The following is a 24,603-nucleotide window of genomic DNA, read 5'->3' as shown; positions in this document are numbered from 1 at the left end:
AAGAATAGACTTTCAGTTGCCCTCACTTTGCCTAAACTAGAGCCCTCAAACTGGAGCGCTTGGCAGTCTGCAACCCACTGGCCACTAAGCCCTCCACAAGAACGCCTGGGGACTAGGTGCAAAGGCAAGGCAGGAGTGGAGCTGAGGCCAGGAAGGCGCCAGTAGCATCTCCCAGTCTCGCTCAGCCCGCTCCTTTCTGGACTGGAAGCCTAGCCTGGAGGCAACTCTGGGCAAGGCTCGCCCAGGGCAGAGCAGTCTCACGCCAGCAACTGCCAGATCCAGCCTCTGAGCAGAGCTGGAGCTCTGCCGTACTGGAGGCGCACTCGGCTCTGCCAAAGCAGTGAATGCAGCCCCACACAGCAGGGCTGCCTTCTCTTCTCGCGAGGAGGCTCGCTTCCCACATGCTGTAAACTAGGCTTCCAGGCGGGGCCCCCTGCGCCTCCCACAGGTCTTGGCTGAGGAGCTGCTTCCCTGAGCTGGGGCTGTGGACGGGAGCCCAGACACGCAGGGGCAGGCCCAAACCACCTGCACACGTCACTGCTGGGGAGGAGAGCACTAGGGAAATGACGTCTGTCAGGCACCTTCTGGGCGCTCACCGAGTCAGCCTCCGCGTGTGTGGGGCTGCAGACCCCAGCCAGGGGCCCTGTGAGCCTTGTGCTCTCCGTGCTGTGCTGAGTCTGGGCGGTCAAGCAACCGCTGGAGGAGCCCTGCAGTTGCCCTCCCATTGCCTCTAATAGAGCCCTCACTGCTGGAGCGCTTGGCAGTGTGCAACCCACCGGCAACTAAGCCCTCCACAAGAACGCCTGAGGACTAGGTGCAAAGGCAAGGCAGGAGTGGAGCTGAGGCCAGGAAGGCGCCAGTAGCATCTCCCAGTCTCGCGCAGGCTGCTCCTTCCTGGGCTGGAAGCCTAGCCGCGAGGCAAGTCTGGGCAAGGCTCGCCCAGGACAGAGCAGCCTCACGCCAGCGACTCTGCCAGAAAGGGCCTCTGAGCAGAGCTGGAGCTCTGCCGTACTGGAGGCGCACTCAGCTCCGCCAAAGCAGTGAATGCAGCCGCACACAGCAGGGCTGCCTTCTCTTCTCCCGAGGAGGCTTGCTTCCCGAATGCTGTAAGCTAGGCTTCCAGGCGGGGCCCCCTGCGCCTCCCACAGGTCTTGGCTCAGGAGCTGCTTCCCTGAGCTGGGGCTGTGGACGGGAGCCCAGACACGCAGGGGCAGGCCCCAACCAGCTGCACACGTCTCTGCTGGGGAGGAAAGCACTAGGGAAATGACGTCTGTCAGGCACCTTCTGGGCGCTCACCGAGTCAGCCTCTGCGTGTGTGGGGCTGCATACCCCAGCCAGGGGCCCTGTGAGCCTTGTGCTCTCCGTGCTGTGCTGAGTCTGGGCGGTCAAGCAACCGTAAGAATAGACTTCCAGTTGCCCTCACTTTGCCTCCACTAGAGCCCTCACTGCTGGAGCGCTTGGCAGTGTGCAACCCACCGGCAACTAAGCCCTCCACAAGAACGCCTGGGGACTAGTTGCAGAGGCAAGGCAGGAGTGGAGCTGAGGCCAGGAAGGCGCCAGTAGCATCTCCCAGTCTCGCGCAGCCCGCTCCTTTCTGGACTGGAAGCCTAGCCGCAAGGCAAGTCTGGGAAAGGCTCGCCCAGGGCAGAGCAGCCTCACGCCAGCACTCTGCCAGATCGGGCCTCTGAGCAGAGCTGGAGCTCTGCCGTACTGGAGGCACACTCGGCTCCAACCAAGCAGTGATTGCAGCCCCACGCATCTGGGCTACCTCCTCTTCTCCCAAGGAGGCTCGCTTTCCTCATGCTCTGCACTAGGCTTCCAGGCGGGGGCGCCCCGCGCCTCCACAGGTCTTGGCTGAGGAGCTGCTTCCCTGAGCTGGGGCTGTGGACGGGAGCCCAGACACGCAGGGGCAGGCCCCAACCACATGCACACGTCTCTGCTGGGGAGGAGAACACTAGGGAAATGACGTCTGTCAGGCACCTTCTGGGCGCTCAACGAGTCAGCCTCCGCGTGTATGGGGCTGCAGACCACAGCCAGAGGCCCTGTGAGCCTTGTGCTCTCCGTGCTGTGCTGAGTCTGGGCGGTCAAGCAACCGTAAGAATAGACTTTCAGTTGCCCTCACTTTGCCTCTACTAGAGCCCTCAAGCTGGAGCGCTTGGCAGTGTGCAACCCACCGGCAACTAAGCCCTCCACAAGAACGCCTGGGGACTAGGTGCAAAGGCAAGGCAGGAGTGGAGCTGAGGCCAGGAAGGCGCCAGTAGCATCTCCAAGTCTCGCGCAGCCCGCTCCTTTCTGGACTGGAAGCCTAGCCGCGAGGCAAGTCTGGGCAAGGTTCCCCCAGGGCAGAGCAGCTTCACGCCAGCAACTCTGCCAGATCGGGCCTCTGAGAAGAGCTGGAGCTCTGCCGTACTGGAGGCGCACTCGGCTCCGCCCAAGCAGTGAATGCAGCCGCACACAGCAGGGCTGCCTTCTCTTCTCCCGAGGAGGCTCGCTTCCCACATGCTGTAAACTAGGCTTCCAGGCGGGGCCCCCTGCGCCTCCCACAGGTCTTGGCTCAGGAGCTGCTTCCCTGAGCTGGGGCTGTGGACGGGAGCCCAGACACGCAGGGGCAGGCCCAAACCACCTGCACACGTCTCTGCTGGGGAGGAGAGCACTAGGGAAATGACGTCTGTCAGGCACATTCTGGGCGCTCACCGAGTCAGCCTCCGCGTGTGTGGGGCTGCAGACCCCAGCCAGGGGCCCTGTGAGCCTTGTGCTCTCCGTGCTGTGCTGAGTCTGGGCGGTCAAGCAAACGCTGGAGGAGCCCTGCAGTTGCCCTCCCATTGCCTCTAATAGAGCCCTCACTGCTGGAGCGCTTGGCAGTGTGCAACCCACCGGCAACTAAGCCCTCCACAAGAACGCCTGGGGACTAGGTGCAAAGGCAAGGCAGGAGTGGAGCTGAGGCCAGGAAGGCGCCAGTAGCATCTCCCATTCTCCCGCAGCCCGCTCCTTTCTGGACTGGAAGCCTAGCCGCGAGGCAAGTCTGGGCAAGGCTCGCCCAGGGCAGAGCAGCCTCACGCCAGCACTCTGCCAGATCGGGCCTCTGAGCAGAGCTGGAGCTCTGCCATACTGGAGGCGCACTCGGCTCCGCCCAAGCAGTGATTGCAGCCCCACGCATCTGGGCTGCCTCCTCTTCTCCCAAGGAGGCTCACTTTCCTCATGCTCTGTACTAGGCTTCCAGGCGGGGGCGCCCCGCGCCTCCTACAGGTCTTGGCTGAGGAGCTGCTTCCCTGAGCTGGGGCTGTGGACGGGAGCCCAGACACGCAGGGGCAGGCCCCAACCACCTGCACAGGTCTCTGCTGGGGAGGAGAGCACTAGGGAAATGACGTCTGTCAGGCACCTTCTGGGCGCTCACCGAGTCAGCCTCCGCGTGTATGGGGCTGCAGACCACAGCCAGAGGCCCTGTGAGCCTTGTGCTCTCCGTGCTGTGCTGAGTCTGGGCGGTCAAGCAACCGTAAGAATAGACTTTCAGTTGCCCTCACTTTGCCTAAACTAGAGCCCTCAAACTGGAGCGCTTGGCAGTCTGCAACCCACTGGCCACTAAGCCCTCCACAAGAACGCCTGGGGACTAGGTGCAAAGGCAAGGCAGGAGTGGAGCTGAGGCCAGGAAGGCGCCAGTAGCATCTCCCAGTCTCGCTCAGCCCGCTCCTTTCTGGACTGGAAGCCTAGCCTGGAGGCAACTCTGGGCAAGGCTCGCCCAGGGCAGAGCAGTCTCACGCCAGCAACTGCCAGATCCAGCCTCTGAGCAGAGCTGGAGCTCTGCCGTACTGGAGGCGCACTCGGCTCTGCCAAAGCAGTGAATGCAGCCCCACACAGCAGGGCTGCCTTCTCTTCTCGCGAGGAGGCTCGCTTCCCACATGCTGTAAACTAGGCTTCCAGGCGGGGCCCCCTGCGCCTCCCACAGGTCTTGGCTGAGGAGCTGCTTCCCTGAGCTGGGGCTGTGGACGGGAGCCCAGACACGCAGGGGCAGGCCCAAACCACCTGCACACGTCACTGCTGGGGAGGAGAGCACTAGGGAAATGACGTCTGTCAGGCACCTTCTGGGCGCTCACCGAGTCAGCCTCCGCGTGTGTGGGGCTGCAGACCCCAGCCAGGGGCCCTGTGAGCCTTGTGCTCTCCGTGCTGTGCTGAGTCTGGGCGGTCAAGCAACCGCTGGAGGAGCCCTGCAGTTGCCCTCCCATTGCCTCTAATAGAGCCCTCACTGCTGGAGCGCTTGGCAGTGTGCAACCCACCGGCAACTAAGCCCTCCACAAGAACGCCTGAGGACTAGGTGCAAAGGCAAGGCAGGAGTGGAGCTGAGGCCAGGAAGGCGCCAGTAGCATCTCCCAGTCTCGCGCAGGCTGCTCCTTCCTGGGCTGGAAGCCTAGCCGCGAGGCAAGTCTGGGCAAGGCTCGCCCAGGACAGAGCAGCCTCACGCCAGCGACTCTGCCAGAAAGGGCCTCTGAGCAGAGCTGGAGCTCTGCCGTACTGGAGGCGCACTCAGCTCCGCCAAAGCAGTGAATGCAGCCGCACACAGCAGGGCTGCCTTCTCTTCTCCCGAGGAGGCTTGCTTCCCGAATGCTGTAAGCTAGGCTTCCAGGCGGGGCCCCCTGCGCCTCCCACAGGTCTTGGCTCAGGAGCTGCTTCCCTGAGCTGGGGCTGTGGACGGGAGCCCAGACACGCAGGGGCAGGCCCCAACCAGCTGCACACGTCTCTGCTGGGGAGGAAAGCACTAGGGAAATGACGTCTGTCAGGCACCTTCTGGGCGCTCACCGAGTCAGCCTCTGCGTGTGTGGGGCTGCATACCCCAGCCAGGGGCCCTGTGAGCCTTGTGCTCTCCGTGCTGTGCTGAGTCTGGGCGGTCAAGCAACCGTAAGAATAGACTTCCAGTTGCCCTCACTTTGCCTCCACTAGAGCCCTCACTGCTGGAGCGCTTGGCAGTGTGCAACCCACCGGCAACTAAGCCCTCCACAAGAACGCCTGGGGACTAGTTGCAGAGGCAAGGCAGGAGTGGAGCTGAGGCCAGGAAGGCGCCAGTAGCATCTCCCAGTCTCGCGCAGCCCGCTCCTTTCTGGACTGGAAGCCTAGCCGCAAGGCAAGTCTGGGAAAGGCTCGCCCAGGGCAGAGCAGCCTCACGCCAGCACTCTGCCAGATCGGGCCTCTGAGCAGAGCTGGAGCTCTGCCGTACTGGAGGCACACTCGGCTCCAACCAAGCAGTGATTGCAGCCCCACGCATCTGGGCTACCTCCTCTTCTCCCAAGGAGGCTCGCTTTCCTCATGCTCTGCACTAGGCTTCCAGGCGGGGGCGCCCCGCGCCTCCACAGGTCTTGGCTGAGGAGCTGCTTCCCTGAGCTGGGGCTGTGGACGGGAGCCCAGACACGCAGGGGCAGGCCCCAACCACATGCACACGTCTCTGCTGGGGAGGAGAACACTAGGGAAATGACGTCTGTCAGGCACCTTCTGGGCGCTCAACGAGTCAGCCTCCGCGTGTATGGGGCTGCAGACCACAGCCAGAGGCCCTGTGAGCCTTGTGCTCTCCGTGCTGTGCTGAGTCTGGGCGGTCAAGCAACCGTAAGAATAGACTTTCAGTTGCCCTCACTTTGCCTCTACTAGAGCCCTCAAGCTGGAGCGCTTGGCAGTGTGCAACCCACCGGCAACTAAGCCCTCCACAAGAACGCCTGGGGACTAGGTGCAAAGGCAAGGCAGGAGTGGAGCTGAGGCCAGGAAGGCGCCAGTAGCATCTCCAAGTCTCGCGCAGCCCGCTCCTTTCTGGACTGGAAGCCTAGCCGCGAGGCAAGTCTGGGCAAGGTTCCCCCAGGGCAGAGCAGCTTCACGCCAGCAACTCTGCCAGATCGGGCCTCTGAGAAGAGCTGGAGCTCTGCCGTACTGGAGGCGCACTCGGCTCCGCCCAAGCAGTGAATGCAGCCGCACACAGCAGGGCTGCCTTCTCTTCTCCCGAGGAGGCTCGCTTCCCACATGCTGTAAACTAGGCTTCCAGGCGGGGCCCCCTGCGCCTCCCACAGGTCTTGGCTCAGGAGCTGCTTCCCTGAGCTGGGGCTGTGGACGGGAGCCCAGACACGCAGGGGCAGGCCCAAACCACCTGCACACGTCTCTGCTGGGGAGGAGAGCACTAGGGAAATGACGTCTGTCAGGCACATTCTGGGCGCTCACCGAGTCAGCCTCCGCGTGTGTGGGGCTGCAGACCCCAGCCAGGGGCCCTGTGAGCCTTGTGCTCTCCGTGCTGTGCTGAGTCTGGGCGGTCAAGCAAACGCTGGAGGAGCCCTGCAGTTGCCCTCCCATTGCCTCTAATAGAGCCCTCACTGCTGGAGCGCTTGGCAGTGTGCAACCCACCGGCAACTAAGCCCTCCACAAGAACGCCTGGGGACTAGGTGCAAAGGCAAGGCAGGAGTGGAGCTGAGGCCAGGAAGGCGCCAGTAGCATCTCCCATTCTCCCGCAGCCCGCTCCTTTCTGGACTGGAAGCCTAGCCGCGAGGCAAGTCTGGGCAAGGCTCGCCCAGGGCAGAGCAGCCTCACGCCAGCACTCTGCCAGATCGGGCCTCTGAGCAGAGCTGGAGCTCTGCCATACTGGAGGCGCACTCGGCTCCGCCCAAGCAGTGATTGCAGCCCCACGCATCTGGGCTGCCTCCTCTTCTCCCAAGGAGGCTCACTTTCCTCATGCTCTGTACTAGGCTTCCAGGCGGGGGCGCCCCGCGCCTCCTACAGGTCTTGGCTGAGGAGCTGCTTCCCTGAGCTGGGGCTGTGGACGGGAGCCCAGACACGCAGGGGCAGGCCCCAACCACCTGCACAGGTCTCTGCTGGGGAGGAGAGCACTAGGGAAATGACGTCTGTCAGGCACCTTCTGGGCGCTCACCGAGTCAGCCTCCGCGTGTATGGGGCTGCAGACCACAGCCAGAGGCCCTGTGAGCCTTGTGCTCTCCGTGCTGTGCTGAGTCTGGGCGGTCAAGCAACCGTAAGAATAGACTTTCAGTTGCCCTCACTTTGCCTAAACTAGAGCCCTCAAACTGGAGCGCTTGGCAGTCTGCAACCCACTGGCCACTAAGCCCTCCACAAGAACGCCTGGGGACTAGGTGCAAAGGCAAGGCAGGAGTGGAGCTGAGGCCAGGAAGGCGCCAGTAGCATCTCCCAGTCTCGCTCAGCCCGCTCCTTTCTGGACTGGAAGCCTAGCCTGGAGGCAACTCTGGGCAAGGCTCGCCCAGGGCAGAGCAGTCTCACGCCAGCAACTGCCAGATCCAGCCTCTGAGCAGAGCTGGAGCTCTGCCGTACTGGAGGCGCACTCGGCTCTGCCAAAGCAGTGAATGCAGCCCCACACAGCAGGGCTGCCTTCTCTTCTCGCGAGGAGGCTCGCTTCCCACATGCTGTAAACTAGGCTTCCAGGCGGGGCCCCCTGCGCCTCCCACAGGTCTTGGCTGAGGAGCTGCTTCCCTGAGCTGGGGCTGTGGACGGGAGCCCAGACACGCAGGGGCAGGCCCAAACCACCTGCACACGTCACTGCTGGGGAGGAGAGCACTAGGGAAATGACGTCTGTCAGGCACCTTCTGGGCGCTCACCGAGTCAGCCTCCGCGTGTGTGGGGCTGCAGACCCCAGCCAGGGGCCCTGTGAGCCTTGTGCTCTCCGTGCTGTGCTGAGTCTGGGCGGTCAAGCAACCGCTGGAGGAGCCCTGCAGTTGCCCTCCCATTGCCTCTAATAGAGCCCTCACTGCTGGAGCGCTTGGCAGTGTGCAACCCACCGGCAACTAAGCCCTCCACAAGAACGCCTGAGGACTAGGTGCAAAGGCAAGGCAGGAGTGGAGCTGAGGCCAGGAAGGCGCCAGTAGCATCTCCCAGTCTCGCGCAGGCTGCTCCTTCCTGGGCTGGAAGCCTAGCCGCGAGGCAAGTCTGGGCAAGGCTCGCCCAGGACAGAGCAGCCTCACGCCAGCGACTCTGCCAGAAAGGGCCTCTGAGCAGAGCTGGAGCTCTGCCGTACTGGAGGCGCACTCAGCTCCGCCAAAGCAGTGAATGCAGCCGCACACAGCAGGGCTGCCTTCTCTTCTCCCGAGGAGGCTTGCTTCCCGAATGCTGTAAGCTAGGCTTCCAGGCGGGGCCCCCTGCGCCTCCCACAGGTCTTGGCTCAGGAGCTGCTTCCCTGAGCTGGGGCTGTGGACGGGAGCCCAGACACGCAGGGGCAGGCCCCAACCAGCTGCACACGTCTCTGCTGGGGAGGAAAGCACTAGGGAAATGACGTCTGTCAGGCACCTTCTGGGCGCTCACCGAGTCAGCCTCTGCGTGTGTGGGGCTGCATACCCCAGCCAGGGGCCCTGTGAGCCTTGTGCTCTCCGTGCTGTGCTGAGTCTGGGCGGTCAAGCAACCGTAAGAATAGACTTCCAGTTGCCCTCACTTTGCCTCCACTAGAGCCCTCACTGCTGGAGCGCTTGGCAGTGTGCAACCCACCGGCAACTAAGCCCTCCACAAGAACGCCTGGGGACTAGTTGCAGAGGCAAGGCAGGAGTGGAGCTGAGGCCAGGAAGGCGCCAGTAGCATCTCCCAGTCTCGCGCAGCCCGCTCCTTTCTGGACTGGAAGCCTAGCCGCAAGGCAAGTCTGGGCAAGGCTCGCCCAGGGCAGAGCAGCCTCACGCCAGCACTCTGCCAGATCGGGCCTCTGAGCAGAGCTGGAGCTCTGCCGTACTGGAGGCACACTCGGCTCCAACCAAGCAGTGATTGCAGCCCCACGCATCTGGGCTACCTCCTCTTCTCCCAAGGAGGCTCGCTTTCCTCATGCTCTGCACTAGGCTTCCAGGCGGGGGCGCCCCGCGCCTCCACAGGTCTTGGCTGAGGAGCTGCTTCCCTGAGCTGGGGCTGTGGACGGGAGCCCAGACACGCAGGGGCAGGCCCCAACCACATGCACACGTCTCTGCTGGGGAGGAGAACACTAGGGAAATGACGTCTGTCAGGCACCTTCTGGGCGCTCAACGAGTCAGCCTCCGCGTGTATGGGGCTGCAGACCACAGCCAGAGGCCCTGTGAGCCTTGTGCTCTCCGTGCTGTGCTGAGTCTGGGCGGTCAAGCAACCGTAAGAATAGACTTTCAGTTGCCCTCACTTTGCCTCTACTAGAGCCCTCAAGCTGGAGCGCTTGGCAGTGTGCAACCCACCGGCAACTAAGCCCTCCACAAGAACGCCTGGGGACTAGGTGCAAAGGCAAGGCAGGAGTGGAGCTGAGGCCAGGAAGGCGCCAGTAGCATCTCCAAGTCTCGCGCAGCCCGCTCCTTTCTGGACTGGAAGCCTAGCCGCGAGGCAAGTCTGGGCAAGGTTCCCCCAGGGCAGAGCAGCTTCACGCCAGCAACTCTGCCAGATCGGGCCTCTGAGAAGAGCTGGAGCTCTGCCGTACTGGAGGCGCACTCGGCTCCGCCCAAGCAGTGAATGCAGCCGCACACAGCAGGGCTGCCTTCTCTTCTCCCGAGGAGGCTCGCTTCCCACATGCTGTAAACTAGGCTTCCAGGCGGGGCCCCCTGCGCCTCCCACAGGTCTTGGCTCAGGAGCTGCTTCCCTGAGCTGGGGCTGTGGACGGGAGCCCAGACACGCAGGGGCAGGCCCAAACCACCTGCACACGTCTCTGCTGGGGAGGAGAGCACTAGGGAAATGACGTCTGTCAGGCACATTCTGGGCGCTCACCGAGTCAGCCTCCGCGTGTGTGGGGCTGCAGACCCCAGCCAGGGGCCCTGTGAGCCTTGTGCTCTCCGTGCTGTGCTGAGTCTGGGCGGTCAAGCAAACGCTGGAGGAGCCCTGCAGTTGCCCTCCCATTGCCTCTAATAGAGCCCTCACTGCTGGAGCGCTTGGCAGTGTGCAACCCACCGGCAACTAAGCCCTCCACAAGAACGCCTGAGGACTAGGTGCAAAGGCAAGGCAGGAGTGGAGCTGAGGCCAGGAAGGCGCCAGTAGCATCTCCCAGTCTCGCGCAGGCTGCTCCTTCCTGGACTGGAAGCCTAGCCGCGAAGCAAGTCTGGGCAAGGCTCGCCCAGGACAGAGCAGCCTCACGCCAACGACTCTGCCAGAAAGGGCCTCTGAGCAGAGCTGGAGCTCTGCCGTACTGGAGGCGCACTAAGCTCCGCCAAAGCAGTGAATGCAGCCGCACACAGCAGGGCTGCCTTCTCTTCTCCCGAGGAGGCTCGCTTCCCGCATGCTGTAAGCTAGGCTTCCAGGCGGGGCCCCCTGCGCCTCCCACAGGTCTTGGCTCAGGAGCTGCTTCCCTGAGCTGGGGCTGTGGACGGGAGCCCAGACACGCAGGGGCAGGCCCAAACCACCTGCACACGTCTCTGCTGGGGAGGGGAGCACTAGGGAAATGACGTCTGTCAGGCACCTTCTGGGCGCTCACCGAGTCAGCCTCCGCGTGTGTGGGGCTGCAGACCCCAGCCAGGGGCCCTGTGAGCCTTGTGCTCTCCGTGCTGTGCTGAGTCTGGGCGGTCAAGCAACCACTGGAGGAGCCCTGCAGTTGCCCTCCCATTGCCTCTAATAGAGCCCTCACTGCTGGAGCGCTTGGCAGTGTGCAACCCACCGGCAACTAAGCCCTCCAGAAGAACGCCTGAGGACTAGGTGCAAAGGCAAGGCAGGAGTGGAGCTGAGGCCAGGAAGGCGCCAGTAGCATCTCCCATTCTCCCGCAGCCCGCTCCTTTCTGGACTGGAAGCCTAGCCGCGAGGCAAGTCTGGGCAAGGCTCGCCCAGGGCAGAGCAGCCTCACGCCAGCACTCTGCCAGATCGGGCCTCTGAGCAGAGCTGGAGCTCTGCCATACTGGAGGCGCACTCGGCTCCGCCCAAGCAGTGATTGCAGCCCCACGCATCTGGGCTGCCTCCTCTTCTCCCAAGGAGGCTCACTTTCCTCATGCTCTGTACTAGGCTTCCAGGCGGGGGCGCCCCGCGCCTCCACAGGTCTTGGCTGAGGAGCTGCTTCCCTGAGCTGGGGCTGTGGACGGGAGCCCAGACACGTAGGGGCAGGACCCAACCACCTGCACACGACTCTGCTGTGGAGGAGAGCACTAGGGAAATGACGTCTGTCAGGCACCTTCTGGGCGCTTACCGAGTCAGCTTCTGCGTGTTTGGGGCTGCAGACCCCAGCCAGGGGCCCTGTGAGCCTTGTGCTCTCCGTGCTGTGCTGAGTCTGGGCGGTCAAGGAACCGTAAGAATAGACTTCCAGTTGCCCTCACTTTGCCTCTACTAGAGCCCTCACTGCTGGAGCGCTTGGCAGTGTGCAACCCACCGGCAACTAAGCCCTCCACAAGAACGCCTGGGGACTAGTTGCAGAGGCAAGGCAGGAGTGGAGCTGAGGCCAGGAAGGCGCCAGTAGCATCTCCCAGTCTCGCGCAGCCCGCTCCTTTCTGGACTGGAAGCCTAGCCGCGAGGCAAGTCTGGGCAAGGCTCGCCCAGGGCAGAGCAGCCTCACGCCAGCACTCTGCCAGATCGGGCTTCTGAGCAGAGCTGGAGCTCTGCTGTACTGGAGGCACACTCGGCTCCGCCCAAGCAGTGATTGCAGCCCCACGCATCTGGGCTACCTCCTCTTCTCCCAAGGAGGCTCGCTTTCCTCATGCTCTGTACTAGGCTTCCAGGCGGGGGCGCCCCGCGCCTCCACAGGTCTTGGCTGAGGAGCTGCTTCCCTGAGCTGGGGCTGTGGACGGGAGCCCAGACACGCAGGGGCAGGCCCCAACCACCTGCACACGTCTCTGCTGGGGAGGAGAGCACTAGGGAAATGACGTCTGTCAGGCACCTTCTGGGCGCTCACCGAGTCAGCCTCCGCGTGTATGGGGCTGCAGACCACAGCCAGAGGCCCTGTGAGCCTTGTGCTCTCCGTGCTGTGCTGAGTCTGGGCGGTCAAGCAACCGTAAGAATAGACTTTCAGTTGCCCTCACTTTGCCTCTACTAGAGCCCTCAAGCTGGAGCGCTTGGCAGTGTGCAACCCACCGGCAACTAAGCCCTCCACAAGAACGCCTGTGGACTAGGTGCAAAGGCAAGGCAGGAGTGGAGCTGAGGCCAGGAAGGCGCCAGTAGCATCTCCCAGTCTCGCGCAGCCCGCTCCTTTCTGGACTGGAAGCCTAGCCGCGAGGCAAGTCTGGGCAAGGCTCGCCCAGGGCAGAGCAGCCTCACGCCAGCAACTCTGCCAAATAGGGCCTCTGAGCAGAGCTGGAGCTCTGCCGTACTGGAGGCGCACTCGGCTCCGCCCAAGCAGTGAATGCAGCCGCACACAGCAGGGCTGCCTTCTCTTCTCCCGAGGAGGCTCGCTTCCCACATGCTGTAAACTAGGCTTCCAGGCGGGGCCCCCTGCGCCTCCCACAGGTCTTGGCTCAGGAGCTGCTTCCCAGAGCTGGGGCTGTGGATGGGAGCCCAGGCACGCAGGGGCAGGCCCCAACCACCTGCACACGTCTCTGCTGGGGAGGAGAGCACTAGGGAAATGACGTCTGTCAGGCACCTTCTGGGCGCTCACCGAGTCAGCCTCCGCGTGTGTGGGGCTGCAGACCCCAGCCAGGGGCCCTGTGAGCCTTGTGCTCTCCGTGCTGTGCTGAGTCTGGGCGGTCAAGCAAACGCTGGAGGAGCCCTGCAGTTGCCCTCCCATTGCCTCTAATAGAGCCCTCACTGCTGGAGCGCTTGGCAGTGTGCAACCCACCGGCAACTAAGCCCTCCACAAGAACGCCTGAGGACTAGGTGCAAAGGCAAGGCAGGAGTGGAGCTGAGGCCAGGAAGGCGCCAGTAGCATCTCCCAGTCTCGCGCAGGCTGCTCCTTCCTGGACAGGAAGCCTAGCCGCGAGGCAAGTCTGGGCAAGGTTCGCCCAGGACAGAGCAGCCTCACGCCAGCGACTCTGCCAGATCGGGCCTCTGAGCAGAGCTGGAGCTCTGCCGTACTGGAGGCGCACTCAGTTCCGCCAAAGCAGTGAATGCAGCCGCACACAGCAGGGCTGCCTTCTCTTCTGCCGAGGAGGCTCGCTTCCCGCATGCTGTAAGCTAGGCTTCCAGGCGGGGCCCCCTGCGCCTCCCACAGGTCTTGGCTCAGGAGCTGCTTCCCTGAGCTGGGGCTGTGGACGGGAGCCCAGACATGCAGGGGCAGGCCCCAACCACCTGCACACGTCTCTGCTGGGGAGGAGAGCACTAGGGAAATGACGTCTGTCAGGCACCTTCTGGGCAATCACCGAGTCAGCCTCCGCGTGTATGGGGCTGCAGACCACAGCCAGAGGCCCTGTGAGCCTTGTGCTCTCCGTGCTGTGCTGAGTCTGGGCGGTCAAGCAACCGTAAGAATAGACTTTCAGTTGCCCTCACTTTGCCTCCACTAGAGCCCTCAAACTGGAGCGCTTGGCAGTCTGCAACCCACTGGCCACTAAGCCCTCCACAAGAACGCCTGGGGACTAGGTGCAAAGGCAAGGCAGGAGTGGAGTTGAGGCCAGGAAGGCACAAGAAGCATCTCCCAGTCTCGCGCAGCCCGCTCTTTTCTGGACTGGAAGCCTAGCCGCGAGGCAAGTCTGGGCAAGGCTCGCCCAGGGCAGAGCAGCCTCACGCCAGCCCTCTGCCAGATCGGGCCTCTGAGCAGAGCTGGAGCTCTGCCGTACTGGAGGCGCACTCGGCTCCGCCCAAGCAGTGATTGCAGCCCCACGCTTCTGGGCTACCTCCTCTTCTCCCAAGGAGGCTGGCTTCCCTCATGCTCTGCACTAGGATTCCAGGCGGGGGCGCCCCGCGCCTCCTACAGGTCTTGGCTGAGGAGCTGCTTCCCTGAGCTGGGCCTGTGGACGGGAGTCCAGACACGCAGGGGCAGGCTCCAACCACCTGCACACGTCTCTGCTGGGGAGGAGAGCACTAGGGAAATGACGTCTGTCAGGCACCTTCTGGGCGCTCACCGAGTCAGCGTCTGCGTGTGTGGGGCTGCAGACCCCAGCCAGGGGCCCTGTGAGCCTTGTGCTCTCCGTGCTGTGCTGAGTCTGGGCGGTCAAGCAACCGTAAGAATAGACTTCCAGTTGCCCTCACTTTGCCTCTACTAGAGCCCTCAAGCTGGAGCGCTTGGCAGTGTGCAACCCACCGGCAACTAAGCCCTCCACAAGAACGCCTGGGGACTAGTTGCAGAGGCAAGGCAGGAGTGGAGCTGAGGCCAGGAAGGCGCCAGTAGCATCTCCCAGTCTCGCGCAGCCCGCTCCTTTCTGGACTGGAAGCCTAGCCGCGAGGCAAGTCTGGGCAAGGCTCGCCCAGGGCAGAGCAGCCTCACGCCAGCACTCTGCCAGATCGGGCCTCTGAGCAGAGCTGGAGCTCTGCCGTACTGGAGGCGCACTCGGCTCCGCCCAAGCAGTGATTGCAGCCCCACGCATCTGGGCTACCTCCTCTTCTCCCAAGGAGGCTGGCTTGCCTCATGCTCTGCACTAGGATTCCAGGCGGGGGCGCCCCGCGCCTCCTACAGGTCTTGGCTGAGGAGCTGCTTCCCTGAGCTGGGGCTGTGGACGGGAGCCCAGACACGCAGGGGCAGGCCCCAACCACCTGCACAGGTCTCTGCTGGGGAGGAGAGCACTAGGGAAATGACGTCTGTCAGGCACCTTCTGGGCGCTCACCGAGTCAGCCTCCGCGTGTATGGGGCTGCAGACCACAGCCAGAGGCCCTGTGAGCCTTGTGCTCTCCGTGCTGTGCTGAGTCTGGGCGGTCAAGCAACCGTAAGAATAGACTTTCAGTTGCCCTCACTTTGCCTAAACTAGAGCCCTCAAACTGGAGCGCTTGGCAGTCTGCAACCCACTGGCCACTAAGCCCTCCACAAGAACGCCTGGGGACTAGGTGCAAAGGCAAGGCAGGAGTGGAGCTGAGGCCAGGAAGGCGCCAGTAGCATCTCCCAGTCTCGCTCAGCCCGCTCCTTTCTGGACTGGAAGCCTAGCCTGGAGGCAACTCTGGGCAAGGCTCGCCCAGGGCAGAGCAGTCTCACGCCAGCAACTGCCAGATCCAGCCTCTGAGCAGAGCTGGAGCTCTGCCGTACTGGAGGCGCACTCGGCTCTGCCAAAGCAGTGAATGCAGCCCCACACAGCAGGGCTGCCTTCTCTTCTCGCGAGGAGGCTCGCTTCCCACATGCTGTAAACTAGGCTTCCAGGCGGGGCCCCCTGCGCCTCCCACAGGTCTTGGCTGAGGAGCTGCTTCCCTGAGCTGGGGCTGTGGACGGGAGCCCAGACACGCAGGGGCAGGCCCAAACCACCTGCACACGTCACTGCTGGGGAGGAGAGCACTAGGGAAATGACGTCTGTCAGGCACCTTCTGGGCGCTCACCGAGTCAGCCTCCGCGTGTGTGGGGCTGCAGACCCCAGCCAGGGGCCCTGTGAGCCTTGTGCTCTCCGTGCTGTGCTGAGTCTGGGCGGTCAAGCAACCGCTGGAGGAGCCCTGCAGTTGCCCTCCCATTGCCTCTAATAGAGCCCTCACTGCTGGAGCGCTTGGCAGTGTGCAACCCACCGGCAACTAAGCCCTCCACAAGAACGCCTGAGGACTAGGTGCAAAGGCAAGGCAGGAGTGGAGCTGAGGCCAGGAAGGCGCCAGTAGCATCTCCCAGTCTCGCGCAGGCTGCTCCTTCCTGGGCTGGAAGCCTAGCCGCGAGGCAAGTCTGGGCAAGGCTCGCCCAGGACAGAGCAGCCTCACGCCAGCGACTCTGCCAGAAAGGGCCTCTGAGCAGAGCTGGAGCTCTGCCGTACTGGAGGCGCACTCAGCTCCGCCAAAGCAGTGAATGCAGCCGCACACAGCAGGGCTGCCTTCTCTTCTCCCGAGGAGGCTTGCTTCCCGAATGCTGTAAGCTAGGCTTCCAGGCGGGGCCCCCTGCGCCTCCCACAGGTCTTGGCTCAGGAGCTGCTTCCCTGAGCTGGGGCTGTGGACGGGAGCCCAGACACGCAGGGGCAGGCCCCAACCAGCTGCACACGTCTCTGCTGGGGAGGAAAGCACTAGGGAAATGACGTCTGTCAGGCACCTTCTGGGCGCTCACCGAGTCAGCCTCTGCGTGTGTGGGGCTGCATACCCCAGCCAGGGGCCCTGTGAGCCTTGTGCTCTCCGTGCTGTGCTGAGTCTGGGCGGTCAAGCAACCGTAAGAATAGACTTCCAGTTGCCCTCACTTTGCCTCCACTAGAGCCCTCACTGCTGGAGCGCTTGGCAGTGTGCAACCCACCGGCAACTAAGCCCTCCACAAGAACGCCTGGGGACTAGTTGCAGAGGCAAGGCAGGAGTGGAGCTGAGGCCAGGAAGGCGCCAGTAGCATCTCCCAGTCTCGCGCAGCCCGCTCCTTTCTGGACTGGAAGCCTAGCCGCAAGGCAAGTCTGGGAAAGGCTCGCCCAGGGCAGAGCAGCCTCACGCCAGCACTCTGCCAGATCGGGCCTCTGAGCAGAGCTGGAGCTCTGCCGTACTGGAGGCACACTCGGCTCCAACCAAGCAGTGATTGCAGCCCCACGCATCTGGGCTACCTCCTCTTCTCCCAAGGAGGCTCGCTTTCCTCATGCTCTGCACTAGGCTTCCAGGCGGGGGCGCCCCGCGCCTCCACAGGTCTTGGCTGAGGAGCTGCTTCCCTGAGCTGGGGCTGTGGACGGGAGCCCAGACACGCAGGGGCAGGCCCCAACCACATGCACACGTCTCTGCTGGGGAGGAGAACACTAGGGAAATGACGTCTGTCAGGCACCTTCTGGGCGCTCAACGAGTCAGCCTCCGCGTGTATGGGGCTGCAGACCACAGCCAGAGGCCCTGTGAGCCTTGTGCTCTCCGTGCTGTGCTGAGTCTGGGCGGTCAAGCAACCGTAAGAATAGACTTTCAGTTGCCCTCACTTTGCCTCTACTAGAGCCCTCAAGCTGGAGCGCTTGGCAGTGTGCAACCCACCGGCAACTAAGCCCTCCACAAGAACGCCTGGGGACTAGGTGCAAAGGCAAGGCAGGAGTGGAGCTGAGGCCAGGAAGGCGCCAGTAGCATCTCCAAGTCTCGCGCAGCCCGCTCCTTTCTGGACTGGAAGCCTAGCCGCGAGGCAAGTCTGGGCAAGGTTCCCCCAGGGCAGAGCAGCTTCACGCCAGCAACTCTGCCAGATCGGGCCTCTGAGAAGAGCTGGAGCTCTGCCGTACTGGAGGCGCACTCGGCTCCGCCCAAGCAGTGAATGCAGCCGCACACAGCAGGGCTGCCTTCTCTTCTCCCGAGGAGGCTCGCTTCCCACATGCTGTAAACTAGGCTTCCAGGCGGGGCCCCCTGCGCCTCCCACAGGTCTTGGCTCAGGAGCTGCTTCCCTGAGCTGGGGCTGTGGACGGGAGCCCAGACACGCAGGGGCAGGCCCAAACCACCTGCACACGTCTCTGCTGGGGAGGAGAGCACTAGGGAAATGACGTCTGTCAGGCACATTCTGGGCGCTCACCGAGTCAGCCTCCGCGTGTGTGGGGCTGCAGACCCCAGCCAGGGGCCCTGTGAGCCTTGTGCTCTCCGTGCTGTGCTGAGTCTGGGCGGTCAAGCAAACGCTGGAGGAGCCCTGCAGTTGCCCTCCCATTGCCTCTAATAGAGCCCTCACTGCTGGAGCGCTTGGCAGTGTGCAACCCACCGGCAACTAAGCCCTCCACAAGAACGCCTGGGGACTAGGTGCAAAGGCAAGGCAGGAGTGGAGCTGAGGCCAGGAAGGCGCCAGTAGCATCTCCCATTCTCCCGCAGCCCGCTCCTTTCTGGACTGGAAGCCTAGCCGCGAGGCAAGTCTGGGCAAGGCTCGCCCAGGGCAGAGCAGCCTCACGCCAGCACTCTGCCAGATCGGGCCTCTGAGCAGAGCTGGAGCTCTGCCATACTGGAGGCGCACTCGGCTCCGCCCAAGCAGTGATTGCAGCCCCACGCATCTGGGCTGCCTCCTCTTCTCCCAAGGAGGCTCACTTTCCTCATGCTCTGTACTAGGCTTCCAGGCGGGGGCGCCCCGCGCCTCCTACAGGTCTTGGCTGAGGAGCTGCTTCCCTGAGCTGGGGCTGTGGACGGGAGCCCAGACACGCAGGGGCAGGCCCCAACCACCTGCACAGGTCTCTGCTGGGGAGGAGAGCACTAGGGAAATGACGTCTGTCAGGCACCTTCTGGGCGCTCACCGAGTCAGCCTCCGCGTGTATGGGGCTGCAGACCACAGCCAGAGGCCCTGTGAGCCTTGTGCTCTCCGTGCTGTGCTGAGTCTGGGCGGTCAAGCAACCGTAAGAATAGACTTTCAGTTGCCCTCACTTTGCCTAAACTAGAGCCCTCAAACTGGAGCGCTTGGCAGTCTGCAACCCACTGGCCACTAAGCCCTCCACAAGAACGCCTGGGGACTAGGTGCAAAGGCAAGGCAGGAGTGGAGCTGAGGCCAGGAAGGCGCCAGTAGCATCTCCCAGTCTCGCTCAGCCCGCTCCTTTCTGGACTGGAAGCCTAGCCTGGAGGCAACTCTGGGCAAGGCTCGCCCAGGGCAGAGCAGTCTCACGCCAGCAACTGCCAGATCCAGCCTCTGAGCAGAGCTGGAGCTCTGCCGTACTGGAGGCGCACTCGGCTCTGCCAAAGCAGTGAATGCAGCCCCACACAGCAGGGCTGCCTTCTCTTCTCGCGAGGAGGCTCGCTTCCCACATGCTGTAAACTAGGCTTCCAGGCGGGGCCCCCTGCGCCTCCCACAGGTCTTGGCTGAGGAGCTGCTTCCCTGAGCTGGGGCTGTGGACGGGAGCCCAGACACGCAGGGGCAGGCCCAAACCACCTGCACACGTCACTGCTGGGGAGGAGAGCACTAGGGAAATGACGTCTGTCAGGCACCTTCTGGGCGCTCACCGAGTCAGCCTCCGCGTGTGTGGGGCTGCAGACCCCAGCCAGGGGCCCTGTGAGCCTTGTGCTCTCCGTGCTGTGCTGAGTCTGGGCGGTCAAGCAACCGCTGGAGGAGCCCTGCAGTTGCCCTCCCATTGCCTCTAATAGAGCCCTCACTGCTGGAGCGCTTGGCAGTGTGCAACCCACCGGCAACTAAGCCCTCCACAAGAACGCCTGAGGACTAGGTGCAAAGGCAAGGCAGGAGTGGAGCTGAGGCCAGGAAGGCGCCAGTAGCATCTCCCAGTCTCGCGCAGGCTGCTCCTTCCTGGGCTGGAAGCCTAGCCGCGAGGCAAGTCTGGGCAAGGCTCGCCCAGGACAGAGCAGCCTCACGCCAGCGACTCTGCCAGAAAGGGCCTCTGAGCAGAGCTGGAGCTCTGCCGTACTGGAGGCGCACTCAGCTCCGCCAAAGCAGTGAATGCAGCCGCACACAGCAGGGCTGCCTTCTCTTCTCCCGAGGAGGCTTGCTTCCCGAATGCTGTAAGCTAGGCTTCCAGGCGGGGCCCCCTGCGCCTCCCACAGGTCTTGGCTCAGGAGCTGCTTCCCTGAGCTGGGGCTGTGGACGGGAGCCCAGACACGCAGGGGCAGGCCCCAACCAGCTGCACACGTCTCTGCTGGGGAGGAAAGCACTAGGGAAATGACGTCCGTCAGGCACCTTCTGGGCGCTCACCGAGTCAGCCTCTGCGTGTGTGGGGCTGCATACCCCAGCCAGGGGCCCTGTGAGCCTTGTGCTCTCCGTGCTGTGCTGAGTCTGGGCGGTCAAGCAACCGTAAGAATAGACTTCCAGTTGCCCTCACTTTGCCTCCACTAGAGCCCTCACTGCTGGAGCGCTTGGCAGTGTGCAACCCACCGGCAACTAAGCCCTCCACAAGAACGCCTGGGGACTAGTTGCAGAGGCAAGGCAGGAGTGGAGCTGAGGCCAGGAAGGCGCCAGTAGCATCTCCCAGTCTCGCGCAGCCCGCTCCTTTCTGGACTGGAAGCCTAGCCGCAAGGCAAGTCTGGGCAAGGCTCGCCCAGGGCAGAGCAGCCTCACGCCAGCACTCTGCCAGATCGGGCCTCTGAGCAGAGCTGGAGCTCTGCCGTACTGGAGGCACACTCGGCTCCAACCAAGCAGTGATTGCAGCCCCACGCATCTGGGCTACCTCCTCTTCTCCCAAGGAGGCTCGCTTTCCTCATGCTCTGCACTAGGCTTCCAGGCGGGGGCGCCCCGCGCCTCCACAGGTCTTGGCTGAGGAGCTGCTTCCCTGAGCTGGGGCTGTGGACGGGAGCCCAGACACGCAGGGGCAGGCCCCAACCACATGCACACGTCTCTGCTGGGGAGGAGAACACTAGGGAAATGACGTCTGTCAGGCACCTTCTGGGCGCTCAACGAGTCAGCCTCCGCGTGTATGGGGCTGCAGACCACAGCCAGAGGCCCTGTGAGCCTTGTGCTCTCCGTGCTGTGCTGAGTCTGGGCGGTCAAGCAACCGTAAGAATAGACTTTCAGTTGCCCTCACTTTGCCTCTACTAGAGCCCTCAAGCTGGAGCGCTTGGCAGTGTGCAACCCACCGGCAACTAAGCCCTCCACAAGAACGCCTGGGGACTAGGTGCAAAGGCAAGGCAGGAGTGGAGCTGAGGCCAGGAAGGCGCCAGTAGCATCTCCAAGTCTCGCGCAGCCCGCTCCTTTCTGGACTGGAAGCCTAGCCGCGAGGCAAGTCTGGGCAAGGTTCCCCCAGGGCAGAGCAGCTTCACGCCAGCAACTCTGCCAGATCGGGCCTCTGAGAAGAGCTGGAGCTCTGCCGTACTGGAGGCGCACTCGGCTCCGCCCAAGCAGTGAATGCAGCCGCACACAGCAGGGCTGCCTTCTCTTCTCCCGAGGAGGCTCGCTTCCCACATGCTGTAAACTAGGCTTCCAGGCGGGGCCCCCTGCGCCTCCCACAGGTCTTGGCTCAGGAGCTGCTTCCCTGAGCTGGGGCTGTGGACGGGAGCCCAGACACGCAGGGGCAGGCCCAAACCACCTGCACACGTCTCTGCTGGGGAGGAGAGCACTAGGGAAATGACGTCTGTCAGGCACATTCTGGGCGCTCACCGAGTCAGCCTCCGCGTGTGTGGGGCTGCAGACCCCAGCCAGGGGCCCTGTGAGCCTTGTGCTCTCCGTGCTGTGCTGAGTCTGGGCGGTCAAGCAAACGCTGGAGGAGCCCTGCAGTTGCCCTCCCATTGCCTCTAATAGAGCCCTCACTGCTGGAGCGCTTGGCAGTGTGCAACCCACCGGCAACTAAGCCCTCCACAAGAACGCCTGAGGACTAGGTGCAAAGGCAAGGCAGGAGTGGAGCTGAGGCCAGGAAGGCGCCAGTAGCATCTCCCAGTCTCGCGCAGGCTGCTCCTTCCTGGACTGGAAGCCTAGCCGCGAAGCCAGTCTGGGCAAGGCTCGCCCAGGACAGAGCAGCCTCACGCCAACGACTCTGCCAGAAAGGGCCTCTGAGCAGAGCTGGAGCTCTGCCGTACTGGAGGCGCACTAAGCTCCGCCAAAGCAGTGAATGCAGCCGCACACAGCAGGGCTGCCTTCTCTTCTCCCGAGGAGGCTCGCTTCCCGCATGCTGTAAGCTAGGCTTCCAGGCGGGGCCCCCTGCGCCTCCCACAGGTCTTGGCTCAGGAGCTGCTTCCCTGAGCTGGGGCTGTGGACGGGAGCCCAGACACGCAGGGGCAGGCCCAAACCACCTGCACACGTCTCTGCTGGGGAGGGGAGCACTAGGGAAATGACGTCTGTCAGGCACCTTCTGGGCGCTCACCGAGTCAGCCTCCGCGTGTGTGGGGCTGCAGACCCCAGCCAGGGGCCCTGTGAGCCTTGTGCTCTCCGTGCTGTGCTGAGTCTGGGCGGTCAAGCAACCACTGGAGGAGCCCTGCAGTTGCCCTCCCATTGCCTCTAATAGAGCCCTCACTGCTGGAGCGCTTGGCAGTGTGCAACCCACCGGCAACTAAGCCCTCCAGAAGAACGCCTGAGGACTAGGTGCAAAGGCAAGGCAGGAGTGGAGCTGAGGCCAGGAAGGCGCCAGTAGCATCTCCCATTCTCCCGCAGCCCGCTCCTTTCTGGACTGGAAGCCTAGCCGCGAGGCAAGTCTGGGCAAGGCTCGCCCAGGGCAGAGCAGCCTCACGCCAGCACTCTGCCAGATCGGGCCTCTGAGCAGAGCTGGAGCTCTGCCATACTGGAGGCGCACTCGGCTCCGCCCAAGCAGTGATTGCAGCCCCACGCATCTGGGCTGCCTCCTCTTCTCCCAAGGAGGCTCACTTTCCTCATGCTCTGTACTAGGCTTCCAGGCGGGGGCGCCCCGCGCCTCCACAGGTCTTGGCTGAGGAGCTGCTTCCCTGAGCTGGGGCTGTGGACGGGAGCCCAGACACGTAGGGGCAGGACCCAACCACCTGCACACGTCTCTGCTGGGGAGGAGAGCACTAGGGAAATGACGTCTGTCAGGCACCTTCTGGGCGCTTACCGAGTCAGCTTCTGCGTGTTTGGCGCTGCAGACCCCAGCCAGGGGCCCTGTGAGCCTTGTGCTCTCCGTGCTGTGCTGAGTCTGGGCGGTCAAGGAACCGTAAGAATAGACTTCCAGTTGCCCTCACTTTGCCTCTACTAGAGCCCTCACTGCTGGAGCGCTTGGCAGTGTGCAACCCACCGGCAACTAAGCCCTCCACAAGAACGCCTGGGGACTAGTTGCAGAGGCAAGGCAGGAGTGGAGCTGAGGCCAGGAAGGCGCCAGTAGCATCTCCCAGTCTCGCGCAGCCCGCTCCTTTCTGGACTGGAAGCCTAGCCGCGAGGCAAGTCTGGGCAAGGCTCGCCCAGGGCAGAGCAGCCTCACGCCAGCACTCTGCCAGATCGGGCTTCTGAGCAGAGCTGGAGCTCTGCTGTACTGGAGGCACACTCGGCTCCGCCCAAGCAGTGATTGCAGCCCCACGCATCTGGGCTACCTCCTCTTCTCCCAAGGAGGCTCGCTTTCCTCATGCTCTGTACTAGGCTTCCAGGCGGGGGCGCCCCGCGCCTCCACAGGTCTTGGCTGAGGAGCTGCTTCCCTGAGCTGGGGCTGTGGACGGGAGCCCAGACACGCAGGGGCAGGCCCCAACCACCTGCACACGTCTCTGCTGGGGAGGAGAGCACTAGGGAAATGACGTCTGTCAGGCACCTTCTGGGCGCTCACCGAGTCAGCCTCCGCGTGTATGGGGCTGCAGACCACAGCCAGAGGCCCTGTGAGCCTTGTGCTCTCCGTGCTGTGCTGAGTCTGGGCGGTCAAGCAACCGTAAGAATAGACTTTCAGTTGCCCTCACTTTGCCTCTACTAGAGCCCTCAAGCTGGAGCGCTTGGCAGTGTGCAACCCACCGGCAACTAAGCCCTCCACAAGAACGCCTGTGGACTAGGTGCAAAGGCAAGGCAGGAGTGGAGCTGAGGCCAGGAAGGCGCCAGTAGCATCTCCCAGTCTCGCGCAGCCCGCTCCTTTCTGGACTGGAAGCCTAGCCGCGAGGCAAGTCTGGGCAAGGCTCGCCCAGGGCAGAGCAGCCTCACGCCAGCAACTCTGCCAAATAGGGCCTCTGAGCAGAGCTGGAGCTCTGCCGTACTGGAGGCGCACTCGGCTCCGCCCAAGCAGTGAATGCAGCCGCACACAGCAGGGCTGCCTTCTCTTCTCCCGAGGAGGCTCGCTTCCCACATGCTGTAAACTAGGCTTCCAGGCGGGGCCCCCTGCGCCTCCCACAGGTCTTGGCTCAGGAGCTGCTTCCCAGAGCTGGGGCTGTGGATGGGAGCCCAGGCACGCAGGGGCAGGCCCCAACCACCTGCACACGTCTCTGCTGGGGAGGAGAGCACTAGGGAAATGACGTCTGTCAGGCACCTTCTGGGCGCTCACCGAGTCAGCCTCCGCGTGTGTGGGGCTGCAGACCCCAGCCAGGGGCCCTGTGAGCCTTGTGCTCTCCGTGCTGTGCTGAGTCTGGGCGGTCAAGCAAACGCTGGAGGAGCCCTGCAGTTGCCCTCCCATTGCCTCTAATAGAGCCCTCACTGCTGGAGCGCTTGGCAGTGTGCAACCCACCGGCAACTAAGCCCTCCACAAGAACGCCTGAGGACTAGGTGCAAAGGCAAGGCAGGAGTGGAGCTGAGGCCAGGAAGGCGCCAGTAGCATCTCCCAGTCTCGCGCAGGCTGCTCCTTCCTGGACAGGAAGCCTAGCCGCGAGGCAAGTCTGGGCAAGGCTCGCCCAGGACAGAGCAGCCTCACGCCAGCGACTCTGCCAGATCGGGCCTCTGAGCAGAGCTGGAGCTCTGCCGTACTGGAGGCGCACTCAGTTCCGCCAAAGCAGTGAATGCAGCCGCACACAGCAGGGCTGCCTTCTCTTCTGCCGAGGAGGCTCGCTTCCCGCATGCTGTAAGCTAGGCTTCCAGGCGGGGCCCCCTGCGCCTCCCACAGGTCTTGGCTCAGGAGCTGCTTCCCTGAGCTGGGGCTGTGGACGGGAGCCCAGACATGCAGGGGCAGGCCCCAACCACCTGCACACGTCTCTGCTGGGGAGGAGAGCACTAGGGAAATGACGTCTGTCAGGCACCTTCTGGGCAATCACCGAGTCAGCCTCCGCGTGTATGGGGCTGCAGACCACAGCCAGAGGCCCTGTGAGCCTTGTGCTCTCCGTGCTGTGCTGAGTCTGGGCGGTCAAGCAACCGTAAGAATAGACTTTCAGTTGCCCTCACTTTGCCTCCACTAGAGCCCTCAAACTGGAGCGCTTGGAAGTCTGCAACCCACTGGCCACTAAGCCCTCCACAAGAACGCCTGGGGACTAGGTGCAAAGGCAAGGCAGGAG

Source organism: Capricornis sumatraensis, chromosome 2 (genome assembly GCF_032405125.1).
Source record: "Capricornis sumatraensis isolate serow.1 chromosome 2, serow.2, whole genome shotgun sequence".
Lineage (NCBI taxonomy): Eukaryota > Metazoa > Chordata > Mammalia > Artiodactyla > Bovidae > Capricornis > Capricornis sumatraensis.
Note: the sequence above shows the minus strand (reverse complement) of the source record.